At 41.8% G+C, this 26,732-nt stretch overlaps 1 protein-coding gene across 1 annotated transcript in view; it reads right to left on the reverse strand.

Moving 5' to 3' along the window:
• Positions 1 to 26,732, reverse strand: part of cntfr (ciliary neurotrophic factor receptor) — a 232,502-nt gene that overhangs the window by 161,206 nt on the left and 44,564 nt on the right. The gene's annotated exons all lie outside the window — the stretch shown is intronic.

The following is a 26,732-nucleotide window of genomic DNA, read 5'->3' on the forward strand; positions in this document are numbered from 1 at the left end:
CAAAAAGTACCAAAGCCTTGGCCCACATCCTCCACAAACATCTTGGAATGAAGTTATCACTTTATCCTTTTCCTCCCGTCTCCTGTTCCCAGAGAGCTTAGCATTCAGCGCTCTCTCCAACACTGGCGTCCTCTTTCAAGTGAGCCAGCTGCATCTGTGCACGCTCACTGTGTCTATATACCACACATACATGCACCGACACCCCAATAAATCCACTTCCTCATCCTCATCTTCAAAAAGCCCCTCTAAGCCCCCTCCGCGTATTTAGATCATGTTTTGATTGGTGCCTTTACGCGTGGAGTGTGCACGTTCTATGGGTTATTTGTGGATTTTCCTTCCACCATTGCTTTAATGTACTAAAGGTGGCTCTACTTTAGAGCTCATATCAGGCCATCACACTGCGGTTACCTAAAAGATTGCCAGTGGTATTAAAAGATGAGTATTGTGAGGGGGAAATATCCTGTATGATGAAGTCCAGCAGTGTTTCATATTTGAAAGAAAACTGAAATATAACTGAAAGGACAATATTGTCTATGGAAAATCATATTTTTGGAAAGGAAAGTGTGTGGCCATTTGTGTTAAATTTCAAGCTTCCAAGCCAAAAATTAAAAACAAAAGAAAACATAACGCTAATGATCATAATCAAATAGGCTTTTCCATATCCAAAGTGTGTCTAAAAGGGCTGGTAACAAAACGAAATTGATGAAAAATAAGGAAAGAAAAAATTCAGCAAAAGGCTTCTATGTCTGCATGTGCTGTGAGTATAAATGCTGCCAGCACTACAGGATAACTGACCATAGATACATTGAATGTGATCTTTTTTTTTGTATTTGCTCATTGAATGGTCACGATTCGACTGCAATTTCGATTTGGTGAAATGTTCAGTCCTGAATGAGATTGAATATTCAGAGAGGGAACAGTGGAAGAGGGTAAGGAAAGAGGGATCGTTGACAAGGACGGGGGCAGTTAATATTTTACAAGCGTGGATTAGAGAGGTCGTGAAAGGAGGAATGAGGGAAGAGAGAGAGATCATGAGAGCCAGAGGAGAAGTGGGCAGGAGACAGCTGGATCACTCGGCTTTGATCGAAAACATCTGTGGATTTTGGAGAAGGAAAACAAGATGATGGGAATAGTCTGTTGGGGCAAAATGCGCGCACTCACAATGCGCGCAACTGACAGCTTTAGATGAGGCTGTGTACAAGCATGCATTAGCCAGGGACACATGATGGAAAAAAAGTTTTAAAGGAGAATTAATGAAGATTTCTATGTTGGTTGTCTGTTAATCTGTTAAAGGGTCTGGACCTTCACAATTGAGCTCTGTTATCAGGTGGGAGGGTGAACTCCTTTGACACGATTGGATCTGATTTTCACAAGCGTTTGGTCACTCGCCCGAGTGAGTGAAGCAGCTCTCGTGACTCTTGGGGGCATTCCTTGAGCATTCCAATTTGAATATTTCTGGATATTTGGGAGCCGAGCCGGGACGGATTGAAGAGCTTCCATTACTTTCGTATCCGCCGCCATTGCCAAACCTACAACCCCGCCTCCACCGCTCGCTGAACCGATGTAACGCAGCCAATCAGATCAGACCCAGACATAGTAGGGAAATTATAATCGACCAGAGTTTATGGATGGCTAAGGCCAGTCTAATGCTCAGCTGCTGTGAGGCTCTAGCCTGGCAAGTCTAGACTGATACCCCTCATTCGCTGCTCAAGCAAACGCATCCGTGAAATCTGGATCGTTCATATGCAGGCACGTGTTGTTGGTGAGCAGCGTCACTCTTGGGATGGGACGCGGAAGTTCCCTTAATAACAATCTAAGGATGCCTCCCTGGAGGGTGAGCAGGATGTCAATAAGTGATGCTGGTACAGGGAATAAAGTGCAGCTGATACAGAGATTATTGCACATGTTACTTCACAGTCTTATTGTTCAGTCTGACAGCAGTGGGGATGAAGGCTTTGCGGTAGCGCTCCTTCTTGCACTGAGGGTGTCTCAGTCTGCCACTGAGAGAGCTGCTCAGCTCTTCTACAGTCCCGTGCAGTGGGTGGGAGGTATTGTCCACACTAACCAGACCCAATCAATGACACAGTGAGGTTCTGCCTATTGGACTGTTGACCATTTCATCACTGAGTGGAACATTCAGCCGGGTTGATTACTTGATTGTATAATGCTCACACACCAATCCATTTTTGAGCACTTAAAATCTGAAAAAAAATACAGTGAAGTAACTCAATTATCTTGGTTATTATAAACATGTAATAATTTCAATGCAGCATTCATTTATGAGGGCATTATAGGTACAATATTGTGCATGTGAGCATGATGCAAATAGGGGAAAATGAGAGTCTAAATCGAGCTATATGCACACAGTGTAAACACAAGACTGTTCTAGTTTATTCTAATAATAGCTGTTACAAACACAGAATTGCAGGATTACCGTTTGATGGGACTTTATAATGGGCAGATGGGTGTAATGCCGTGTTTAGTGAGAATTTATGAGCACCCAGGGAGAAGCTCTGCAAGTGTGCATTAAAGCTGATTCCCCCAAGTGACAATGGAGGCTTTTAATGGATTGTCTAACCATTCTCCCACCCTTAATTCCGCTTAGGGAGAAAGGGCATCGCCGCATCCTCAAAAGTAGGTAATTATAAAACCCTTACACCCATGTAAACTGTTCAGCACTACTCGTACACTATACTACCGTTTGCTTTCAGACTGGACTGGGGGAAATGTTTACTTTGTGTTGTATGAGATTGAAAACACCAGAGCATGTTGAACCTTCACATATACAGGATTAATTAAGCCGCTACATCAAACTACATCAAACCAGGCTCACTGCGTACTACAACATGGCAGCTGTGGATCTGCATTCTACATGCGGAGAGCGATATCCAGCACTCGCTCATTCATATTGTTGTGTTGTTCGACCCCGATCCCGTTTAAAAATAAATAATGGGATGTCATGTTTGTGAAGGCCCTCATTCATCCAGGCAGTGTTAATTTTGACAACATATTTTAATTTAGTTTTAGTCTTAGTCTTTTGACGAAAATGTAATTCGATTTTAGTCTAGTTTTAGTCAAAAACAAATATCTTCAATTTAAGACTAATTTTGTCGACTTTTCATTGATAATATTAATTATAATCATATTTAATCTTGTTCCTCTGCTTCATGGAGCTGCTTCCACATGAATAAAGCTCAGAGCTGATCCTTTGGCAGAGAATTTACATCAGGGGTGTCCAAACTTTTTTCATGGGGGGCCACATATTGGAGCGTACACGGGGTAAAGGGCCATGGGTCGGTGGTTAGTTCCACGAAACCTTCGAGCAGCAGAGGTTTAAATTTTGCCTCATGCCTTTATTTATGCTTAAAACCTTAATGCTAGCTCTGTCTCACAAAAAAAATGCTAGTTGTTAGGTTAGAATTGTGTAGAATTATTACATATTAAATAAAAAGGACCATCTCTCTGATGATGTGAACCGATTCAGCAAGCAGCCCGAGGGCCACCAAAAATTGGTCTGAGGGCCACATTTGGCCCGCGGGCCGCACTTTGGACACCCCTGATTTACATGATCTGAGGCTCTTTCAGACGGTCAACAGAAGTTTGGATAATTTTAGTCTCTCCTTTTCATTTTTATTTAGTCTTATTTTAGTCGACTAAAATATCTGGACATTTTAGTCATAGTTTTAGTCTCATGAAAAACTTTTAATTTAGTTTTAGTCCAATTTTAGTCAGCAAAAATATCACTTTGACTAAAATCAAGACTAAATATTTTAGTCGACGATAATTAACACTGCATCCAGGGAGAATCCATCGCAGAAAAGTCACGTCATGTTAAACAAAGCATCTATGGACGCGATTTACACACTTTACTTTTTGTAAAGTCATTAAGTCATTATGCAAAAGTGTGTTGCATTACAAATAGACTCTGAGCTTAACCTGTTCTTTATGTTGATCCTAAAAAGAAAGTGCCTGAGTGGTGATTATTTCGTTTCAGCAGGGAAGGGATAGGTTAAAGATAATACTACACTTATCGATGCTCCTTATTGATCAGGTGCTTTAACGATACTCTTATCGGTGCTTTAAAAGCAAAATATGATTAATGCAATTGTACCTGATTCATTTCCAAATGACAAAGTTTTGCACATCCACTTATAAGACACATACAAACTAAAATGTGTAATGAATAGCCTAGCATTAATACATTATACATTATAGCATTATACATAACAGGTTTAACAACAAATAACATATACAAATTTGCCCTGGTGAGTAGAATGAGCCCTGGCCTTTCCACGGCGAGTGCCTCTATATGTCTGTGAATTCACCTGAATAGAGAGAGTGCCTCACAGCGTAATGACGTGATGCGCGTTCATGTTCAGCTGTGGCGTTAACTATCTCCTCCACACAGAGCGAGAGGTCACTTTGGAAGGACGGATTCATCGGAGATTAAGACCAGACCCCAGCTAACAAAAAGAAACGAAGAGTTGATTGAAGTGAGACAGAAAGGGCGAAAGTGGAACCAGAACCAGAGTAAACATCGGAAAATGTTGAGAATCTCAATGACAAAAGACTCGCAGTTGGCGTCATTTTTGTTTGAAAAGTAAGAAATTATTACTAAATACATGGGGATAAAGTGTTGTTGATGCTTTCCGAAGAGCGGAACATCACTGAAACAAGTCATAAAATAATCAGTTGATGTAATAGTTTTCTACCTATACAGACAAGTTGTGTAGTATTGGCAGACTATAGTGTCAGTAATAACAGTAATTGTGCTGTACAGAACATTTGAGAAGTAACAGTGGTAATGGTGCTGTGTTTACAATGGCTTAGCAAAATAAGCATGACTTTTCACGGATTAATAAGTGGTGAAACGACTACAAAAAGTAAACACTGGACATGTGCCGTTTACAAGCATAGTCTACAAGTTAGCTACACTAACTTTATTGGGCCCAGGGAACTGAAGCACGAACTGAAGAGACGATTCAGTTCACTCATGCACGAGCTTATCATTGAGGCTGCAGTTACGCGTTTGGCCTGAGGGGGGATTGCAAGTACAAAACCGAGTCCAAATAAAAACTTAATGCTGAAAATGTCAAATTAGAGCCACAGCCTGCATGTCCAGAGGGTCAAGCCGTGACCGCGGCCGGGCTGGCGTGCATCTGGGGGTGCGCACGTATGTAGGTGAGCCATTTCGCCGTCAAGTATAGTTTTGAAGCTCTCTTAGTTAGGGCAATATGAATGAAGACAATAGTAGACGCTGGAGGAAGAAATAGTTTCAGTTTTCTAAAGCCTGAATAAATTAAGCACATTTTAAATGTAAAAAAAAAAAACTGTCATTGTGTCGTTCCTGTGCCCTTCAGAGAGAGGACCCCACATGGCTGGAGACATTTCACGGTGGAGACGGACAGATCAGACGCACGGAATGTATCTTTGAGAGCAGAAACCACTTCTTAAAGTGTTGATTTGACCACATTAGCACAACCCCTAAGTCCCAACAAGAGGATGGCTCAGGCTGGAGCTTATATGGACCGCCAGACCCCAGTACTGTTACAGTATGATGGACCGGGTTTCAGTACACATTTTTTTGTTTCAGTTTTCTTTTGCATTAAAATCACCAGCCACGCATGTGGATTAAGTCACAGTAATCCATGATGCTCCTGCACATGCATTTTAAGTCCACAACTCTTTCCCCACATTTCACTGCTCCTGTCCATGGTCAGTCTACTCAACATAGTTAGGTTGTGCCTGATGCTGGTATTCTTAATGATCACATCTTTTTTTTAGACAAAAGTTATATTAAAAAAAAGAAAAGAAAAACAAACCAGCCTGAATAAAAGAAGGTTAAAAGTCTGAATAAAGGATAATATAAGAACTAATAACATGAGAGAGACTAGGCCCACTGTATTTAAGATCTGTTGTACCCTGACACTATCGTATTTGCAAAATTCAAATTGCAAAAGGTGTTTTTATCACGATTTCACCACTAGGTTCTATGCCGTAGCACTGTACTTTTCATTTTAGCTTAATTGGACATCATTAGTAGCTGACCTCACTTATAAGGACACCCAGGCCAGCTAAGTCCGTGCACATCAACAACACACTTTAATTAGATATTTTTTTTCCTGGGACATAAAAACAACATGAACACGAACGCCTTCTGTATCCAAGCATTCATATTCCCATTGCTTCTGGCACATCCCCAAAACACTGTCTACAAATATGACTTTTTTTACCAAGAGAGCGAAGCAAAGGGGAGGCAAATTAGCACAATAGAAAGAGCTGTGTTTTTGTCCGTTTCTGATAATGAATAGACAAGATTAAAAATGTATTCTCCAAAGGTTGAGTGTATAATAAAGATAATCGCACTTAAGCCGTCAGAAAGCAACCTCAAAGTACTAATCTTATTGGTTAATAACGTGGCTAACGCGGTTCTAAGCTGTCCCCTAGAGGCACTTTCTGAAGGTCAGAGCGGATACCGCACCACCCGCTTATTAAGACAATGAGAAAATAGCAAAACAGAGGAAGGAAGGAAGTTGCAAAGCCAAGGACAAATGCTTAGCGAGAGACAGAGAGATGAGGAAAAGGCGAACAGCCAACGGAGGAGAGCCAAAGATCAATCAAAGATGTGCTAGTGGCTCAAAACACAACTCCACATATGTTTTTTTATGAGAGACCAACATTGTAGTATGGTAAAAAGCTCTAAACGGTTGATTTTGCATTACACCCTCACTCTTTAAGTCGGTTTACTTTGTTTTAAATATTGACGTCTCCATGGTGGCATAACGCTTTAGGATCAAAACGTTGCCAAACATGCAGACGTCAAAAAACACTAACTTTAACTCTTTTACTGTGACCTCTACTTTTAATTGTGAACTTTTAAAGCTCGATATGAAAAAATACAAAATGCCCCCCCCTTAGAAATTAGATTAGCAGAGGGCAAAACCACATGGATGGAGAGAAGACACGGACGTTGGAGGGAAAATGGAGGGATTAATTAATGGAGTGTAATATATGAGGACATCCCTGTGTTCTGAGATGAGATCAGCTGAAATGACTGGCTTCTTCATCAGCGCTCCCTGACCTTGAAAGAGAAAGTGAAGTGGCAGAGGGGGAACAAAAAAAAAATCCACTTTGATAGAAACTAAATGCCCGTGATAAAAAAAAGTTATGATAGGGCCTTTTATAGAATATTAGATAAAATGTTACAGCGCCCTCTGCTCATATTGGCACCAAGGCACACATGAGCGTAAAGGGCAGCTGGCTGAGTGGTTAGCATTGCCACCACACGGCGAGACGATAATGGGTTCGATTTCTGGTCTTTGTGTGGTATCGATATTCAATCATGATCTGACCCAGTTTACCCAAAACATGCACTCCACAATTAGGGCTTTTCCACCAAGGTGTTGGTTCTGGGCTGGTTCAGAGCTGGTTCTGGTGCCGGGTTGGTTCCATACTGACTCCAAAAATGGATAGTAACATCTTACTACAGCCACTTCTGGTTATAAAATACAGAAAAATAAGTTTATGTTTCAGTCACAGCAGCCATTAATATTTTGATTTCTTCTTTCTAACTCTTGTTTTAGCTAAAGAGCATAAAGCAAAACAAAAGTTTCCTCCACAGAGACTGTTTTGGCTTCTCCAGGATGTTATAAGCACAAACTAACTAATACTGATTGTTTGTTGGAGGAGAGAGACACGCCCCCAGCTGCTGACATCACTGACATCAACCGGCACCAGCTTTTGGAACCAAGAGCCAGCGTTTTTTCAGTCGAAAGAACCGGTTCTGAAACTGGAACTGGCCCAGAACCAGCACCGGCACCAGCTTGGTGGAAAAGGGCTAAATGATAACCCTCTGTATTTTTACACCTCGATCCAAACTCAAACGGAACCATCAGCCATGTGCTGTTAGCAAGCAGCGTCACTCTCGAGACTCGGAAGTCCCCTCAATAACAATGGCTTGTGCTCGGGAGAAGTGAGAGTTTGTTCCAATCAGCGACGAATCTATGATCTAGAGGACCAAAATCCCATCGTCGGTACGTGACTCTCGAAACTCAATCAACGTGGAGCCGTAAATAACCCTGCAACAACCACATGTCTGCCCTTCACTGATTGGTTTACTCCTCTTCCTATTTGTTTGCTGGGGTTTGCTTCACCCTGGAAATATAAGTGATGCAGCGGTGACCAGACTCTCAGTCACTGGTACAACGGTAAGTCTGGATTTTGCATGGCTACAGTGGCCCATTGGTTAGCACTCTCACCTCACAGTGAGGAGGTGAGAATTCTATTATTCATCCATCAAAGAGATCATGGTTATTTGTCCTGAGGCTGATTGATCCAAAAGTGGCAGCTTATGCGACTACCATGCCACATAACGTACAAACAAGGCAAGGTGGATGAAGTGTCTTAGCCAAGGACACAACAATAGTTCAAACTGGAATGTGATGAAACTTCCAACCCTTATGTTTGTGGATGAACATTCTCTACAGCTGGCCCTTTGTTTACATGTGTTCTAGGAAATTGATACTGGTGATATGCAGCAAATCTACTGGAAGTTAGTCACAGTGCCACAAGTGCTTTGAGCTAGTTGTAGCTGCCACACTCCCATAGGTCTCCCCCACTCTTGAAGCAGGATTGGACCGGCTCTGGAGAGCGGTTGCCTGGGTAGTTCAGTGGAGAGTGGGCATGGATCCATGGCTCTGCGCTGCTCCACTCGCCGAGCTTCCAGTGTTATATTCATTGTTATTCGAATCAAAGGACCACCACGCCGAGAGGGAGGGAGGTGGACGAATGGCTTTTCCATGCCTGTGTGGCTGCACCGACTCTTACTGCTGCTCCAGCCAGTGTCTGTGTCTGCCAAGGGACATGCACATGAGTAGGTCTGTGCCTGCAATCAATCAAGTGTGACTGTACACCTGCTAGCTGTCGTGTTATTTTCTCAGTAGATAACGTGTAAATGGGAACAATAGAATATTGAGAAACTACATTTTGAATACAGACATGGTCTAAAATCAAGTCAGGGGCAATACAATGATAGTGCTCTTATGTATGTTTTTTTTCCCAAGGCAAGTCAGATAACCATACAAAATATTTTGATGTTTTGCGATGGAGGTGAGCAGCAAGGCAAATGCTTTGCTTAAGACCCCCTTGACAACGAGATTATTCAATTCATGGGGCTAGTTTGTGCAAAATGAAATGCCAATGTTTACAACAGAGCAGCATATAGTTTGCACGCTTTTAAAAATGTTCTTCTTCTTCTGGTATTTATTTTGATTATATGACTTCTCCTTCATATCAACTGGAGACATTCAATACATGCTGTACCTGCAATAAAAAACTGTGTGAGAAAGAGAGCGCTGAGTCGAATGTAGAAACCTTTTTCAGTCCATAAGTCATACTTTGTTTCCATTCAGAGAGTTACTTAAGCCAAATAACACAATTGAAGAGCTTTGTGAACTTAGCAGTTAACTTGGCCTTGCCTTCTGGTAAATATAATAGTGTCAGAGGACTTGTATGTGAATGCTCCTGTAGTTTGCTTCTTAATATACTCATTGGATTAATCTTGACCAAAATAGGAATTTGTTGTGTGTTTGGTTGTTTGATACCAATGTCTAACCAAGGTGAAGTACAACACGGCAAGTTCCTGCTAAAGCTAGATTAAAAACACCACCCGGTAGCTTTCCTATTCTTATCTTACAAGTGGGACAGACACACAATCATCGCGGCGGTAACATAAGAAAAGTGTCTTTTTCCAGAGCCAAACACAGCCACCGGTGTGATGTTGGCAACAGAGGAGATTACAGCGGCTGCCCCCTGTCTCTCAGGCTGTGATAAATCCTCTGCTGCAGAGCAAATAACTTGAGAGGTGCCCACTGTGCACACAAATGCATTTATTTGGACTGGCCCACAAGCTGACCACCGCAGTGTTTTTCGTCCTTGAAGCGACGGTTTACCTGTAGTCACACCAGCCACTTTGACGTATGTATAGGATACTGATAATAAACAGGATTCACAAAGCTATTTTTGTAGAATTTGACTTACAATTTTGCTTGTTTTTTTTTTTTTGTGAGTACGTTATACTGTGAATTAACAAACAGGTTGAGTTCAAACCTTTCTGCGATGTGCCTCTTAAGATGTGCCTCTTAAGACTTGACATGGAGGTGTATCTGAACATTATTGAACAAATCTCACCAGATCATACAAAACCATATAATACAGCAGGGGGGAAAAAGAAGGGAAAGCGAAGAAATAGGAGAGGGGAGATGAAGCTATAGGGGACCAATTACAACCAAAGATCAAAATGTATAAGATCTCTAGCATGAGCAATGATGAGGGCCATGCACTAAGGCGTACTATGTCTTATTCATGGCCCCTGTAACATCGAAATGAAAGTAGAAAAAAAAAAAACTGGTTGGGAGTCTACATTTTTCCGACCCTCTAGGGTGAACACTGGTACTCTCAATGTGCTAACTACAAAAAATAGAAACTCAAAATTGGAAGAACCTGTTGCAATAGAGATAAACTGACTGACCAATAGATGTAAATCATGCAGATTCCAGAGGCATTGTTAAAATCTGTTAAAAACACATAGGGCCAGATCTTGTGCTTGGCGCAAGAAGAGCGCAAGCTTCAAGTGCTATGGTTTCAAGTGCTATGGTTATCCTCCCTGTGGCACAGCTGTTGCGCTATGTGCCTGTGTTACTTGTGAGAGGGCGTCGCTTATAAAAAGAGAGAGGACTGGGGCGTGGTTTATCACAAGCAGCGTTTCCTCGTTTACATTGGTCTGCCTTATGTTCTTCAGTTGATATGTACCTGTCTGGTCTTTGTGCGTGCCCGTGGAAGAGCGTGGTCGCTTCTAACTTCACCCCGTTTGGAGCTATAGGAATATGTTGGGAGAAGCCAAAAGCTAACAACATCTTTGGTTGTTTTGCGTGACTGAGCACACGCCCCAAGACTCGTCTAAGCTCAGATAAGAACATATCTCAGTATGTGAAAACGGTGACCTGTTCCTTTAAAGGGGCTAGATACAAGCTAGCCATTTTATGCTCACTACTGCCACCTCAGGTCATACGTGTAGTGTAACTGCACCTTCTATATTAAGCTCGTGCATGACGGCACTTCGGACCCGAATTAACACCTTTTTGAGTGACAGTGCAGGATTTTAGAGGCAGTTGTGGTGAAGGTCCGAGTTCTTTGTACACATTAGGACATTGTTGGAACATGTAGGGGGAGGAAAGTACTTCATTTGAACATTTTTAAACTCCGTATAATCCCTTTAAGCACAATGTTCGTGTCCCGAGAGAAAGAGATGTCGCCTACAGCCAGTCCCTCTGTGGGGCGGGGCGGCACTCGCACGGCCGTAATTGCGTGAAATGCGACCAAAACAAAACACATGTTCACCCCCTCTCCCCAACAACCTACTTTCAACTTAAAAGCACTAGTTTTACCTCGCAAAACTGATCTATAAAGGGGTACTCATAAAAGAAGGTAGGAGCGTGGAAACTCTATTTTAACAACCGTACTGTGCATTTGTAATAAAACCCCAGTCCCGTCCGCAATGTGAAATGCAACCCAATGTTTTAGCAAGCCACTCCTTCTGTATGTTGGCATATGGATGGTTCACAGCCGTTTCCTACACAAGCCAGCGGTAAAGAAAGCAGCGCTAAGCCAAAGGCATACAGTGTACACACGCATGGTGCAGTCCGACAGACCACACGTATTAGAGAGGACAAAAATCATTAGGGTTACGCGCGGGGGCGTAGAGTAAGCCGCCGGAAGGGAGAACTCCAAAACAAGCAAATACATTTATGGCGCCGCAAGTGAGTGCTACTTGCAAAAGAAAAATACAAAGCGCAAGACGGAATATCAGTAGAAATGATCCAAACACGAGTAGTTTTGAATGGCGTGCATGTGAGGTGCGCTTAATTGGATTTGTCCGAAGATACACCCGAAAAAAACGCAGCGTCCAACTGTAAAGCACCTCATTTATTACGATCAAAGCCGCCAGTTAATTAACGCTGTGTGTTGGACCCAACCTACAGCTTACAGTACACAGTCAGTGATCTCTTGAAAGAGCACAGGAAAAAAAAAAAAAAAAAGGTCAATAACAAGCAGCGCGCAGCAGCCAGAGCCCAAAGCAGGATCAATGGACTCCTGCCTTAATGACCTCTAAGTCACTCCCTCTTTCTATTTTCTTCCACTCTTTTTATTTCTTCAATTTTTTATTCCATGCCACGTTGCAAGTCTGAGAAAGATAGTTTGATACTATAACCATGGGGCACAGCCAATTTGGAATCTTCCCCTTAGGTGCTGTGCTGTTCTTACCACCAAGAAACAGTGACTTATTAGGAGCCACAGTTGATATTCAGGAACTGGAGGTTGGGAACAAGGGTACAAAATATAATTGTGGTTATTTATGATGAGCATTGCGATAAGGTTGGTTATAGGGATGTCACGGTTACCGGTGTAGCGGTAAACCCCGGTAAAAATGTGAACGATAATAATTACTGTCTTGTTTAAAAAAAAACATACATTATCTGGGTGGATTACCGCACCCGCGGTTTAGGCAAAGTGAGCCTCATGAGCCGCGCAGGCGCACTCTGTAGCTACAACCAAAACTAAACTTTCTCGAAGCTGGAATCATGTCCGAGGCGACAGAGCACAGGCTCTATCAGCCTTCAGAGACCAAGCCTGAAGTCTGGACATATTTTGGGTATTATAAGAAAGCCGAAGGACAGTTGAGACAGTTTTCCTGTTTGTGGAACGTGCAGGAAAAAGTGCCTTTAAAGCAGCGATACTTCAAACCTCTGACTCTCCTGCGTCACCGTCTCCCACAGCTCTATAGCAGTAAGCTAACGTTGGCGTTTTAGCTGAAATGCTGATGTGGGACTTTGGGTGGAGGGAGAATGTAACGAGTCGCCCCATAGTGCGGCTGCAGCGCCACCGCCAGCATAAGGCGTGTCCGGATACCTCCGCACAATGGCACAGTGCGTTACGGGGCTCCCGGTGGCAGATTGCAATAGATTCACTTTCGCCGCAGTATTATGAATTTAACAATGATCACTGTCTGATGGCATTTTCCCAAATCTGCAAAGCGAAAGCTCACTGGAAGGACACAAACTGTGAACAATTTTCCTGATATAGACGGTTTATCTTGTTCAAAAATATAATATATAAATATTCTTCTTCTTCGTTTCTGGCACTATGAATAGTACATGTAATGCCCTCGAAATGATCAACAACACATCGTTATAGTTCCTTTACTTTGATGTGAAAAGTTGCACTTTTGATAAGGCTTTGTCTTTATTTTTTTATATAATAAGCACTGTTAAACTTTTTTGAAACTATTTCAGTTTGTGTAGGACTATCAATGCTTTCTGAACATATTAACACACATTAAAAAAAATACCGCGATAATACCGAAAACCGTGATAATTTTGGTCACAATAACCGTGAGGTACAATTTTCATACCGTGACAGCCCTAGTTTGTTACTTATATTCATATTTTAATCTGTGTAGAGACCTATTCTAGATGAATCTGTTTGCCAAGGATTTTGTACTTCCCTATCTTGACTGTTCATTGATTTGACAGTCCAGACTGTCTGAGCGCGAAACCCCGGGCCCCGTAAAGTGTTGTTAAGAGACACTTGAGTCCTGCACTTGTACCGACAGGTCAGACATTTTTACTACACTTTCAAACCGCAGAAATGTCAAAGCGCTAACAATAGAACACGCAAATGGGGGAAATTAAGAGGCTTTGTTAGTGCTTAGGAGCGATGTCAAAACACAGGTTATGGATGAGGGTGTGAAGCAAGAGATAAGGGGAAAAAAAGGGTGGGGGGGAAAAAATGTAATGGCTTGATTTAGGAGAGAGTGGAAAAGAACATCCCCCCCAAGAAGATACAACAACACGAGCGCTATTGTGCGTGGAACAGGTCAAGTTTAAAAGATTCCATCTATTTCAGTCACGCCTTTCTTTCCGTTTTATAGTTTGATGAAAGCAAGGAATTGAGCTTTCAAACTCAACTTTCTATTCTTCTATTCTATTCTTTACTAGAAGTCTCAATTCCAATCCATCTCTGAAGAGCATTACCTTCATAAAGCATGCCCAAACACACAAACAAACTGAAGAAATGACAAGCGCATCTGGTGGCATTCTTGCCTCTGACAACAGGAAGGTCTCTGGTTTGATTCCTAGACATTGTAGGGTCTTTCTGGGTGGGATTATCGTGTTCCCGCCATGTGAAACTCAGCATGCTTTTATACCGGACACTAAGCCTCCACCAAGACTGTAGCTCAGGGGTGCCCACACGTTTTGGGCTCACGAGCTACATTCAAAGTCAGCAAGGCCCAGATATCTACCTATAGATTTCTCTGAAGGTCACAAGGGGGATGTTATATTCAATATATATATTCAATAATGCAGCAGATTTTTTTTTTTCAACAGGACTGGGTGGGCCTGGAAATGTTAAAGGAATAGGCCACCGTTTTTGCATACTGAGATATGTTCTTACCTTAGCTTTGACGAGTTCTTTAGGACCTGTCTGGTCTTCAACCGTGCCTTCTAGCACGTAAACACAGCGCAGACGGCGTTAGCATTTAGCCTCTCCCTCTCTCCACTATAGCTCCAAAACAGGTCAAGATAGAAGCTACCAAGCTCTTCCGCGTTTTCCCTATTTAAATATGGTTACGTGAAGTGTTACACTACAAAGTATAATTACACAAAATTAAACAATGTGGATTTTCTAAGCGGATAAAAGGGGGAACTATAATGTAAGGTGTAGTAATACCAGGAGTAGTTTGGCATCTGCACAGTAAAGTGAAGATTACTGCGCAGTAAAGTCAAGATTACTGCGCGGATTTCGAACTACTCCTGGTATTATTTTTTACGCCTTACAAAATAGTTCCCGCTTTTATCCGCGTAGAAAATCCACATTATTTAATTTTGTGTAATTATACTTTGTAGTCTAACACTTCACGTAACCATATTTAAATATGGAAAACATGGAAGAGCTTGGTAGCTTCTATCTTCACCTGTTTTGGAGATATAGAGGAGAGAGGGAGAGGCTAAATGCTAACGCTGTCTGCGCTGTGTTTACGTGATTGAAGGCACGGGGGACGACCAGACAGGTCCTAAAGAACTCGTCAAAGCTAAGGTAAGAACATATCTCAGTAAGTAAAAACGGTGGCCCATTCCTTTAAAGATTGGTCATATTACCCAACATAATTATCCCAAAAATAAATGTACTAGGCTATTTTATGAAAAATGTCTTGCTCTTCAAACATGATTTGAGTGGTCTTGGTGGGCGACAGGAGCTCCATGGTAACGCTCAGGGCCGGGGCTTCACACTTGAACAAAGCCCACTGTTTTGGCTCACATCTAGCAGCAGACTACCGAAGGACAGAAACCCAGTGAACAGGTAGGAGAGATGCATGCCTCCTCCTCTTCATCTCCGCCCGCTCTTCCTCCCTCGAGTGCGTGTGACAGCATCGCCATCTCTCGCAGCCACAGCTGTCTGCACGTACACGCGGCCGAAGGAATGCATCAGAAACGCCGGCGCCGTTGTTTGGCTGGTGACCGTCATCATTGTGTTTGCAGCTTGCGGGTCCCTCGTGCTGGTGTGCACTCCCGTGTGTAAACAGAGTGTATCCGACAGTCGTTCCGTGAGTCAGTCCAGTGCCAAATGCGAACAAGAAGACGGTTTTGGAGGGATAGGACTCTGCCTTCGTCCCGGGGTGAGTGAGGGAGCCGCTGGAATGGCCACCCCTGCTGTAGCTCATAGGTCCAGGCCGTTTTTCAACAATCTTGTGTTTCATGACGTAGACCAGGGGTGTCAAACTCATTTTGGGTCACGGGCCAAAGTTCAGCTCCCACGGCGGGTCTCGGGCCGCAAATAATAGAGAATATTTTTCAAATAAATGAATAATAATGAGCTGTGATTTGGTCAAAGCCCCAACTTAACTGTAGCTTCATTAACAAAAACGGCTACACTTGTAATGCACTTTACAAGCCGGTGTCACAAGTTCCTCAAAGTACTACATAGTTATTCATTCACTCCGCACTCGGTTGTGGTACGTTGTTATTGAAGCCACAGCTGCCCTGGGGCAGACTGTCCATTTACCACGTAGCTGTATAATGTGTTGTTCATATACTTAGGTCTTATTATGTCAGTGCCCTCTGCTGGACACGTGTGGAACTCTATCCTTTTTTTTTAAAATGTAATGCCCCCTAGTGGCTAGAATGAGCATTCTGGTTATTCTATAAACAATCTAACTACTTTTTTTGGTTTTTAACATTCTCTGGAATGAATTCTCTACAGGACAGGGGCCGGATTAAATCATCTCGTGGGCCGAATCAGGCCCGCGGGCTGTATGTTCGACACCCCTGACGTAGACTATAGCGCTTTCAGATCTTGCAGGGCCAGTCCTGGCACAATAAGTGGACAGGACTGACTTCCGTGGCCAATATGCGATGTTTTATAGAACAACTCTGAGGGCAAGGGAGAAGGGTGGTGGGAGAGTGGGGGTGAACACACGCTTTTGTTTGGCTCACACAATTACGACAGACTGGCACCTACTTTGGCACAGTGTCAGCGCTCAAAGATGTTGCCACTCGCTGTGGGATGTTGTGACACCATGTGCATACCCTAACATTTTAAAATCAGCTCTGTCGCAGTGAGAAAGACCATTTATTGTTATGTTATTCAAGATTACTAGTTCCATAGACCTCAGACTCACTCATTTCTCATTAGTATAATATGGTTACACAGAAGTCAATAGTAAACAACACAAAAATGTCAAACCAGGGAAACTAGACAACATTTCTAACATTTGTAGCAAAACCTTCAACAATAATTTTTGCTGAAGGTCTGGTGACAATGTTGCCTAATGTATCTCATGTCATTTGTGAGCATAGATTCACTCCTACCTCCAAAAAAAAAACCCCGCTCTCCTCAAACATTCTTTCTTTGTGGAGTGGGAGGAAAACGAAAACACTTAATTTATATACGGTATGACTGGCCAGGCTGTGTACCAAAAAACTCCCGCAGTCCAGACCAACCCTTGCTGGTGGGAATATGTCTGAAGCATTGAGTCTTGTCCAAACAGAAAACACATGCGCGCAGACAGTACATCAACAGTAAGCTGCGCGGGCTGGGGCAGTAATGACATCCAGGTATGTTTGCTCTTCATTTTACACGGCTCATCGCAGCTCCCAAACAGGCCCGGCGCATGAGGCAGTCTGCTGCTATATCCGTCACCATGTCCTTATCCACATCTGTGCACCAGTAAGGAGGAGAGTTTTCGGGTCGGAATCAGAGGTTTCCAAACTGTGGCACCGTGTGTAAAAAGGCCCAAAACCTTTTGTTATTGTTGTTGGCACCCAGATTTCCTGCTACATAGGCGCCAAAAGGTAATACTTTTACAAATATGAAAATCCTATACCGTCATATTAAAGAACAAACACATTATTTTGGTGGGAGTGGAACTTAATTTCAAGGTTTGTTAGACAGACAGACAAATAGAGGCTCTGCAAACAACCACCAGAGGCACGCGGGCAAGGTGGATGATGGGTGTCTTAAAGCTGGGGTACCGGATTTTTCCTGTTCAAAGCATAAAAAATAAATGTAATCTAAATTTACCCAAGCTTTAAGGCGAGACACTGCAGGTGAATAGGGAAAAAAAAAAAAAAATGTAGAGATATCAATTTGAAGCTTTTGCTGAACATTACAGATATAAATATGAGAAAACAATGTATTGCACTTTTTTTGGTCATTTTATGTTTTCACATAAGAATAAGGCATTTTGAGCATTAAAATTGCCAAAATTGCCTATATTTTGGGCAACGAAATCAAAATAATGAATTGAGCCAGATTAAAATTTTATTGACATATTAGTGACTAAGATTTTTTCAGAGGGGATTTTGGATATTTTGTTTAGTTTTTCAATAAACTAATGATCAGTGAAAACATCTGTAAAAACTCAAATTCCGCCTGTTTTTTTGGTTTCAAAGTTGAATAAATCAGGCTAGGAATTAGATATTAAAAAATCCCTCTGAAAAAACCTTCAAAATATTGTTAGGTCTCAGACTGGAAAGTTTGGAGTCTGTTGGAGCGACTATAAGGGCTCAGGCTCTGCCCGAGTGCGGCTTCTCTCATTCAGAGAAAACCAGCCCTGAAGTTTTGTAGCGAGTGTGCATGCGCGGCCCGTTCTTCGACTCTTCCGCACTAGCGTCTCGTAGGAGGAAAAATACCATATTTGGGTGAAAGCGTCATCACAGGGCCCCTTAGCAGGACACATGGAAGTCAAATCTGTCAATATTTATGAATGAATACCCGCGGGAAAGACTTTCTATGCAGCGCAGCAGCTACTTCCGGGTTGCCCTCAACTCACAGACAAAACATCATAAAATAAACATCATGCGGGGTGAGTTTTGTCATTTTTATACTCTGACATGAAAACTAAGATGTAAAGGGAGGAAAATAGATAAAAATCTCCACTTCGACCACTGCGTGAAAAATCAATACTTTCACCTGCCGTGTCTGGCTTTAAGAATGCAACAACAAATTGCAGTGGAGTGTGAGCCGTGCACTTATGCACTTGGAACAGTTACTGCAGAAGATAGTTAGATTCTCTAATGTCGGAATAACTCAAAACACAAGTCCTCGTATGTTTTTCATTTGGGAACAACCTTGTGACACCATATAAAGCTCTACAGTTTAGAGATTTCTATGGTGTTTCAAGGATCTTGCAATGGGGAACATTGTCTTAAGCTGGGTGTACATTGCACAATTCTGGTCGTCTGCGACAAACGACCAGAACAGGAAAATCTACGGTCGTAGCTCAAAATCGCAGGTCGTACAGTGAGACAGGGACAAAGACATAAATTAGAACTGTCATACGACAAAAGATGAGCTACGACCGACATCAGGCAGTGTCTCATATTTTGGAACACTAGTCGCAGAGTAAGCCATCCTCTCGCTGCAACAACGCTTTCTGTCATTGCTCCTATTAGATAGCAGTTAGTATTATTGTCTGTATAATGCAACCAGCAGGTCTAACCCTTGTGTCGTCCCTGGGGTCAATAATGACCCCAGGGCCACTTTGTCGATGCGTATCTCTGTCATAATTTTATCAAATGGTCTGAATTTTCGGATATGCGTTAACATCCATGACTTTTACCAGTAATTTTTTTTTTACATTTTTTGATTAAGTGATTACAATGTTATGAGAAAGAGTTACACTCGTGGTCACCTGGGGTCATTTTTGACCCCATTTTGTTTCTCTAATATCTCAGTCATAAAATAATATTTTTCAACAAGTTTGGGTTCTATCTTTAGTGTAGCTTCAGACTAATGGCCTGATACAAAAAAATGTGTTTTTTGTTTTTTTTCAGTGTATAGGCCTCGTTTATGTAAAAAAACACCAAATCCTGAACAAACAACAGTCATAAAATATCAAAAATCTAATTCTGAGGATAACTCGGACTCTCTGGTCAGTTTCCAAGTGGAAATAGTCAAACTTTTGTGTTAATGCAATTTTTGAATTTTCTCATACATTTGAATGAGAACAAATAGTTACACTCGTGGTCACCTGGGGTCATTTTTGACCCCATTTTGTTTCTCTAATATTTCACTCATAAAATAACATTTTGAAATAAATGTGGGTTCTATCTTTAGTTTGACTTCATAAAAATGCACTGATAGTAAATTTACCAGTTTTTATTATTTTTTGGGTCGGTGGCACATGTTTATGTAAAAAAAGTCAAATTTTGAGCCAAAAATGGCCCTGTAACACTGAAATTCCTGAAGTGGATATAACTCCAAGTATTTGGTGAATTGGGCACTGGGAGAGGCTCAAAGGTAGAGCAGGTTCTGTTTTTGAAAAATGTTTCATTTTTGAGTGAGAGCAAATAGTTACACTCGTCGTCCCTGGGGTCATTTCTGACCCCGGCAAAACCCCATTCATTTCAATGGAGATGAGCCCATCCTTCAGGTTTTCTGTCTTTGACCTTTTGTACCGACTTCATTTGTGCTTCAGATATGAAACATTATTATGTCTCCATCCCAGAGGACCTCCTTGACATGCACATTCACCAGATTTTGAATTCACATATTTTTACAATAGTTATAGGGCCTAAAGCCTGAAAACAGCAGCAGCTCTCCATTCATTTCAATGGCAGTGTCCTCCATGTCTGTGATTCCAGCTATATTTTTGACTTTTGCCTTTCATACCAACTTCATTTCAACTCCAAATCCATAACTTTTTTAAATATACACTCCACAGAGCCTCCACTACATGCACATGTACCACATTTAGAATTCAGTCATTTTTTCATAGTTTTAGGACCCAAAAACCAGTGCTATAACCCAGTTTCGAAATACAGCCAAACTGTGATTCTCACTCTCTTATTTCAGGAAAGTCTCTATATTCTCATCAAAAATCTGCTCAAAGCAGAGTTTACATCTTAATTCATGAACTTTTATCAAAATATTAAATGTTCAGTGCAGTTTGACAGTGAAAGTAAAGCACAGTAGAGCAGAATGTGTTTGGAAAAACAAAGCTGTAAAAGTTATACAAACAACTGATATTCTATAAACACCAAACAAATGCACATTTATTTATACAAAATCATCTTTTTTGATCATGATCTCTCCTAAAACTACTCAGACACTGAAATGCATCAGATTTTATGATCTGTGATAAAGTTTTGAGTGTTCACAGCCTTTTGTCTCTGCAGGTGAACAGTAGAGCAGCTCATGTTTGGTTCAGGTGACGTTTATAAACACTCAAACTAAACTGTACCAAATACAGCTTCAGCTCCAACACAGGGACAACACATCACAGTGAACATGTTCCTGGACCTTTAGAGCAAATAAAAACACAATTCAAACACAGACACATCGTCCAACACAGACGTTCCTCCATCACAGCTCAGTTTGAAAAACAAACGTCCAAAAGAGAATCTCTCAGGTCAGGCCCGACCCACAGTCCACATCTGCACCAGCTGCTCTAAGAAACATCTATTCATATTCCATTTAATATGTCCTGTTATTTTTGTGAATATTTATAATGCTTTCATTATGTTTTTTTTCTGAATGTGACCATATTTCCACATTCTGAAGCTGTATTTGACACAGTAAGTCCGAGAGTCCACACAGGTTTACATGAACATAACACAGGCTGTTCACCTGCAGAGACAAAAGGCTGTGAACACTCAAACTTTATCACAGATCATAAAATCTGATGCATTTCAGTGTCTGAGTAGTTTTGGAAGAGATCATGACCAAAAAATATGATTTTGTATAAATAAATGTGCATTTGTTTGGTGTTTATAGAATATCAGTTGTTTGTATAACTTTTACAGCTTTGTTTTTCCAAACACATTCTGCTCTACTGTACTTTACTTTCACTGTCAAACTGCACAGAACATTCAATATTTTGATAAAAGTTCATGAATTAAGATGTAAACTCTGCTTTGAGCAGATTTTTGATGAGAATATAGAGACTTTCCTGAAATAAGAGAGTGAGAATCACAGTTTGGCTGTATTTCGAAACTGGGTTATAGCACTGGTTTTTGGGTCCTAAAACTATGAAAAAATGACTGAATTCAAAATGTGGCACATGTGCATGTAGTGGAGGCTCTGTGGAGTGTATATTTAAAAAAGTTATGGATTTGGAGTTGAAATGAAGTTGGTATGAAAGGCAAAAGTCAAAAATATAGCTGGAATCACAGACATGGAGGACACTGCCATTGAAATGAATGGAGAGCTGCTACTGTTTTCAGGCTTTAGGGCCTGTAACTATTGTAAAAATATGTGAATTCAAAATCTGGTGAATGTGCATGTCAAGGAGGTCCTCTGGGATGGAGACATAATAATGGTTTCATATTTGAAGCACAAATGAAGTCGGTACAAAAGGTCAAAGACAGAAAACCTGAAGGATGGGCTCATCTCCATTGAAATGAATGGGGTTTTGCCGGGGTCAGAAATGACCCCAGAGACCACGAGTGTAACTATTTGCTCTCACTCAAAAATGAAACATTTTTCAAAAACAGAACCTGCTCTACCTTTGAGCCTCTCCCAGTGCCCAATTCACCAAATACTTGGAGTTATATCCACTTCGGGATTGTCAGTGTTACAGGGCCATTTTTGGCTCAAAATTTGACTTTTTTTACATAAACATGTGCCACCGACCCAAAAAATAATAAAAACTGGTAAATTTATTTTCAGTGCATTTTTATGAAGTCAAACTAAAGATAGAACCCACATTTATTTCAAAATGTTATTTTATGAGTGAAATATTAGAGAAACAAAATGGGGTCAAAAATGACCCCAGGTGACCACGAGTGTAACTATTTGTTCTCATTCAAATGTATGAGAAAATTCAAAAATTGCATTAACACAAAAGTTTGACTATTTCCACTTGGAAACTGACCAGAGAATCCGAGTTATCCTCAGAATTCGATTTTTGATATTTTATGACTGTTGTTTGTTCAGGATTTGGTGTTTTTTTACATAAACAAGGCCTATACACTGAAAAAAAATAAAAAACACAAACATTTTGTATCAGGCCATTAGTCTGAAGCTACACTAAAGATAGAACCCAAACTTGTTGAAAAGGGTTATTTTATGGCTGAGATATTAGAGAAACAAAATGGGGTCAAAAATGACCCCAGGTGACCACGAGTGTAACTCTGAATTATGGGGCACACAAGGGTTAAGCCAAACCATATTTTAAAATAACTGTCAACTGCATGTGCAGGGCTAGTCCTGGCCTACATCTCTACACTGTGAGTCTGAAGGGCAACTGAACTGTTTATATAGATAAAATATCAAATAATGTGTCCTACTTCTCATGTAGCCTTTTACGTACATTGACAAGGTTTGCCAGATCCGGTTACACAAAGAGCAAGTCCACCAGCCCATATACTGTCCATATACTGTAGAAATGCAATAGTTTTTCAAAGTCCGTGTGACTGTCACTCCAGTTCAACCCCAAACTAAGTAATATATATGCTCCTCAATGTGTGACATGGGCAAACACTGAATCTATCAAGACAAACACAACAGCAACACGCACGCTAAAGGAGTCCGCCCGACTTTACTCCACAGGATAAGCATAAAAACACTCACTGTGCACTCGATCTTCTGAGGATCAGTTGTAGAACTTGCCGCTCTTCACTTCACCTCTTTACCAAATGATTCTCACTCGTCTGGTCGATCATTGACGTGCATTTGGCAAACCGTCTTTAGCATAATCCACAACAACAGGCCTGTCTTCCACCTGCACCACCACACCCATCGCCGCTTCTTTTACACATAATAAACAAACAAGCAACAAATAAGCATTATATTATTAACACTTATCTATGGCGTTGGGAGATGCATACAGGAACCGTAAGAAGTGCGGGAAGGAGCACGTTTTTTCCCCGCAAACGCACGGAAAAAGCGGGGCAAATGTAGCCTGCAACATACTTTTTATAAGCATGTTTTGGTGTAAGCCCAGTGTTTCCCAACCCGTGATTTCAGATCAAAACGAAAGTGAAACCGAGTCACATTTTATTCATTAAAAATCTTAGTTTAATTGGTCACTTTGTAATAACATTGGCAAGATCCTCGAGGTGGGGGGTACTCGGAGCATAAACTTACGGGGTATGCAAAAAGGTTGGGAACCTCTGGGTTAACCCATGTAATCAAGTGTGCATTAGTGGGATGTGGTGAATCACGGGACAGGCAGGATTTGGTCCACATGCGCAGACAAAGCCCTCTTCCTCTGCTTGTTGACATTCCAGTAGCTCAGCCTCGCCGTCTCTGCCTCAAACTAGCACCTCGTTTGGAATGGACCACCGGTTCTACCCGTACACAACACAAGCAGCTACTCTTCAAATGGAAATGATGAGTGGATTGTCTTGGTACATCCTGACTTTTTCACCAGTAATAAAAATCAATAAATAAAAGGGTTTGGGCACAGTCGTGGGACGGCATAGATTGTCGGTTCACTTCTCGGCTCACGTGGGGCTTTCTCTGGACTTTGCGCAACATCCCTACGCTCTGGTGGGCAAAACATGCACAATAGTAGAATAAACTTGATCTATATAGCACATTTCACAAATAAAATGTGCTTCACAGAGTGCATCAAAAAAAAAAAAAAGTAAAACTAAGAGTAATCAGGACACCAGTCAACTTAACGCTTGTCTAAATCGAATATGTCTTCAGTTTCTTTTTATGCAAAATAAAGCTTAGTTAGTTAGTGTATGACCTTTTAGTGACCAGGCGACTGTATGGGTAACATGGTGCTTTTGTTTTCTACCACGGTGGCCTCTAAGATTCTCCTGGAGCGTCATAGAGGTCACATAAAAAGTTCCACATGTTGTTCCACGATTTAGGAAGAGCTTGAAAGGACAAAACTCCGGTTTTATACCGCCCGGGGATCGAACAGTGCGAACAGAGGTGCAGCAGAACAGCAGATCAGAAACACACTTGTGGCCCTGACCATACAAGGCTCTTCAAGTCAAAACTACCAACGTTTTTTTTGGAAGCAAGGGTAATGTTGGTGTAGTGTGTGTCCGCGCGCTGCATTCTGTTAAAAGCCTTGCAGCATTTCAAACCATTTGAAGACAATTAAGAGCAGATTTGTTTAAGCAAGTAAAAAGGAAGTCGAAATAATCTGAACAAGAAGACATAAAAGCGTCCGATTCGAGATCCGAGTTGGATGAGATGAGCTAATCATCTAGCTGGATGCCCCCGATCACAAAGCTATAGCTTAAGATCTGGAGTTGGATCCCTGGGCACTGCGACTGCCCACTAAGCCTGACAGGTTGCTCCAGCAGCAATGAAGGGTGGGATGAAATCCAGACGATATACAATATCGTCCATGTACTCCTGATACTTGCCATCAGTAGATTAGCCTCCCCAGGTGCTATTGCACATTTTGCCCTGATTGGTTGCCACTGCGGCCTTGAAGTCGAGAAGATGTTTCCTTTTTGGGACAATAATGTAGTATCCCGTTACACATTTCTTCACATTTCCTTTCATAAAAAACGAAATTAAGCCGTGCATGTCATAGTGATGAACCAGAGCAAGACCTAGGGGACTTTAAAGGAAAAAAAAAATAAACAGAACAAATTCCTTTCCCTGTGCCAAGCTCAGGTGTGCAGTAGCCAGGGGCTTGCATGTCTGGGAGGCATTTTGCACAGAGCATATCGCGCCGATGAAGGCGGGAGTGTAGCGCACGCCTGGAGTTTGAAGGCGATGACAGGAGTGGGCCGTGGCTTTCCATGGCTGTTGAAGGAAGAGACTGTGTCTGCATGTCCAAAGCATTGTAGCCGAGCCAGAATTAGCCCCGATGAATGGCTGACGATGAGCAATGAGCTATCGGTCCAAAATCAACAAGAAACCGCCGCCTTCTAACACACATGACAGTCAGGTATGGAGAGGGAGCAGATCGTTTTGAGACGCTTGGCACGCTGACAACGCACCTGGGAAGAGCGGTGCATGTTGCTACGTATGAAATAGTGATGTGTAAAAACTTTTTTCATGAATTACGTGAGGAACATGGACTTGCATGTACGACACTGCACAGGTTTGACGGACAAAGCTGGACTGAGATGATGGGCAGATGTAATGTTGTCGTGGGTGTTTCTGGGCCTCGGGAAAGACACTTGCACACACCTTGTCTATATGAATGTGGTGAGTGAGATGATCAGGTCGTGATCTGAGGCCGTTGGCAAGGATTGGCACCGATGTTCGTCAGACAGCTTTCCCCACCAAGCGAGGGGAGGGAAGTGATAATGGCCTGTTTTTTTTTAATGAAGAATAATTTATTTTATTAATACAAAATGGATAAAGATCAACAGTAATTGGATTGTTTCTGAGGTTTTCTCTGAGGTTTTATTGGACAGTACTGCACTGAGAAAGGGAGTGAACAGGGAGAAACATTTGTGCCCCGTCGTGAGAACCAGGGATACAAGTCAACAGACTCAGTTTCCCACAAATCGAGTAAGAAGACGTTTTTTTTTTTTTTTTTTTTTTCGCTTTTTGGCAGAATCTTTTAGTTGAGATCACGAAGAAGCCTCACCATGTTTTAGATAACAGTATTGGTATATTTAAAAGCGCGAAATCTCAGGGTGAAAAAGTTGAAGAAATAGCGATCGCTTGTGTGTCTCACGGAGGCCACCCCCTGTGGCTAACGCTCTGAATAGCCGAATGCTAACGCTGAAATACTACTACAAAGGTTTGTTTTCCTGCGTGAAACCAGTGAACTTTTACAGTGTGACTGATGATGCTCTGGCTGTAAGCATGCACAGCACCCTGCTGACCGCTACGTTTCCCGAGCCAGCTCCGCGCCTTAGATCATTTTAAGACAGAAGGATGTAGCGCAGATTTGCTTCACTCTACATTGAAAATAACTGTGCGGGGAAAATGTATTTGATCATGAGTTTGCTGAGCAGAAGGCCCGCAAAGGTTACTTCAGACGGGTGAGTGAAAGATTGTTTATTTCGCTTGTGGCCGCTGTGCCAGTGTCTGTTTGCTTTTTGATGAGGCCATTGTTGTGCTGTAAGCTAACATGGTGTGTTCAGGTGATTGGATTTGTTTGTGTTTTGTTTTTGGTCGTAAGCCGTGTGTGCAGGTTAAAGATAATATATCGTAATCATTGTCCATGGCACTAATGATCGTGTGTGCGTTCTTCTTTCCCTCTGGTCACATGTGTGTGTGTTGGGATAATGTTGCTAGTT

The sequence above is a fragment of the Gobius niger genome (genome assembly GCF_951799975.1).
Source record: "Gobius niger genome assembly, chromosome: 2".
Classification (NCBI taxonomy): Eukaryota; Metazoa; Chordata; class Actinopteri; order Gobiiformes; family Gobiidae; genus Gobius; species Gobius niger.